We start from the raw sequence: 3,063 nt of genomic DNA, 5'->3' as shown, positions 1-3,063 counted from the left end.
GTTTAAACTTAAAAAAAAGGTAATTTTATGATAATAAATTTGTTGAAAATTGACTTATTAATAACTTGATTATCTAAGGTTAATTACGAAAATTTACAAGTTTGAATTTAAAATTTAAACTGTATTTAATGAGTTAAAATTAAACCTAACTAAACTCATTATATAATTTTTGTCATTTGATATATATATAAAAGTGAATATTGACACTTCTAATTGATAATGATATTTTTTATTATATATGATATCTAAGTTATAAAAAAAAATTCTCTTCACTATGAAAAATAAAATAATGAGAATAAAAGATAATACGGATAAATTGCAAATAAAAAGTGTAAACTATCAATTATGATAAAAATGATAATATCACTCTTCTATTAATTATATTTATGTTATTTGAGTTAATTCATTTTCTTGAGTCATCTAAATTTTTAGAAAGTCACACTCAAATTTTAAACTAAATGCCAGGTCAACACATAGGAGCGGCTCAGTAGGTTGGAAATTATGGAACCAAATGACAATGTGTGCGTGTTGTGTAAAAAGGCAGTTGAAACTATTCATCACCTATTGATTGCGTGTGAGTTCTTTTGACAAGTGTACTGTGTATGGATCACAAAATTTGGTCAGGCGTGGACAGCTCCTGTCACTTTAAAAGATCATTTTGACAGTTAGAGATCCATGCCTATGAAAAAGAAGGTACGCAAGTACTGATTAGTTGGGTTTTTCTCAATTATATGGAACGTTTAGCTACGGCGGAATGATGTAATCTTCCAGAACAAGACAGCAGACGTTGCAGAATGTGCGACTCAAACGTTTCTTTGTGCTACGGAATGGTGTGGTAACTAGCTCATGTTATTGATGGCTATACCGAAGATGACAGGAATTGGTTAGTCTATTACTTTATCTCAGCTTTGTGCCTTTGTATGTTTCACTTCGAATGTTGAGCTCTTTCTTTAAAAAAAAAAAAAAATTTCGCGACATAAATATGACTAGACTCGATTCATCACTTATGTTAATAACTGCTTTGCATTCAGGTTCTATCTTCTATGTATGTCGATAAAATAAAATAAAACAAAAATATCACTTTGTCGTGAAAAATAATCATGTGCTTCAAGACAAGACATGAATGATCATAATCTAGGCTCTTTGTTAGTGAAAAATCTTGGAGGTATTATTGAGTTTGCTAAAATGTCTTTGTTCGGATGACACCAAGTTCTAGAAAGCTGAATCCAGCTAGCTAGAAGGAGATAATAAAGTTGATCAATTAGATTCTCTCAGCTCAATGCTTTTATTAATTTGCTCCTTCTTATAAATACTCAAATAGTGATTTTTTCTATATTTTATTTCATTCAGCTTTTACAGTGTTTGGTCTCACTCTCACTGACCAACATTATGTTGAGATCATGTGTAAGGTAAATTATGGTGCAACTTGGGTGAAGTTTCAAACTTTGGTTAGCTGAGTATTGTTTCCGGATATGTCTACATTGGCTTTTCTCTTTCTCTTTTGCCCCCTTTTCTTCTCTATCTATTGTCTTCTGAAAATGAAGGTTCATAATAATTTGAAATAATTAAAAACTTATGAATACGGAACCTCTTTATAGAAATTTTCAAAACTACACATTCAAATTCGTCATGAATTTTAAATAAAACATTTTGGTTTTTAAAAAATTTTTATTCATTAGATATTCTTAAGAATTATTTTTATCAGATAAATTAATATTTTATTAAAATTTTAATATGTGTATTAGATAAATATATAAAGATGAATTCTACCATATCCTTTGTAAAGTAATATATAATTTATTTGGTGTGATGTGTCACTTTTTAATTGGTTATTAGGTTAACTATGATTAGACTATTTTATAACTAAATTAGTTTTTAAAATGGATAATTATGTAATTTTTTAAATATTAAAAATTAAAATATGACTTTTTCTCCAAATTATTTCTAGAACATGTATCCTAATCCTGTGTAATGGCTTTTGGCCTTTCGCTCCTCTCCCATTCTTTTATCCTCGCGCCTCTCAAGCAACACCGCCTCGTTGATTGTAGTCAAATTATAAACCAATTAAATAACTAAAAAAACTGTTAGGATGTTTCAAGAACGCAGAAAAAAGAGAAAACCAACATGTCCAAGCACGGCGAAGCAGACTCTGGGCAGGGGTGACAGCAGCAACAGACGAGGACGCAACGACGAGAGATACACTGGAGCAAGGAGACACGACGACGCAGAGCAGGAGAGCCACAGACTCGACAGCGCAGCATTGGAGACGCACCAAAGCTGGCGAGACGAATCAGAGGAGTCGACGACCGTGACTTTTGAACTCTAGAGTTCAGCCATTCGAGACTTAAGGAGAGGCTGACTGGTGAGGAAGAATTACTGAGCGACATTGAGAAAGAACGAGGAAGAAGAATTTAAGATTAGGGTCACCATTAACGTGATTTGGAAAATTAAAAAAATCACTTTCTAATCTTTTAATAAATTATCCATTGATCCCTTTTAAAAATTTAATTACATATAATCTAACTATACTTAAGATAGTAACTCAAATTAAAAGTAAATATCTAATTAAAATGTGACACATCATAGAAAGTAATTTATAAGTTATTTTAGTAAGGATTGGGTAGAATTCACCGTACCATATATAAATCTTAACTAACAAATTTTATTATAAGATCATTAGATTAAAAAAGGTTTAATTACTCTGTTGGTCTTTATAGTTTTGCAAAATTTTCAATTAGGTCTTTATACTTTTTTTCCTTTTAATTGGGTTCCTGCACCAATTTTTTTTTTCAATTAGGTCCCTTTTGGTAGTAATTGACTTAATTATATAGGGACTCAACTAAAAAGAAAAAAAATTGGTACAGGGACTCAAATAAAAAGAAAAAAAGTGTAGGGACTCAATTGAAAAAAAATTGGTGCATGGACCCAATTAAAAAAAAAAAAATATAGGGATCTAATTGAAAATTTTGCGAAACTATAAAAACCAATAGAGTAATTAAACTATTAAAAAATACAAGACAAATTTATTTCTTTTTAAAACAATAAAGAAACTAATCTATTTCA

Source organism: Arachis duranensis, chromosome 3 (genome assembly GCF_000817695.3).
Source record: "Arachis duranensis cultivar V14167 chromosome 3, aradu.V14167.gnm2.J7QH, whole genome shotgun sequence".
NCBI lineage: Eukaryota > Viridiplantae > Streptophyta > Magnoliopsida > Fabales > Fabaceae > Arachis > Arachis duranensis.
This window is presented reverse-complemented; position numbering follows the sequence as displayed.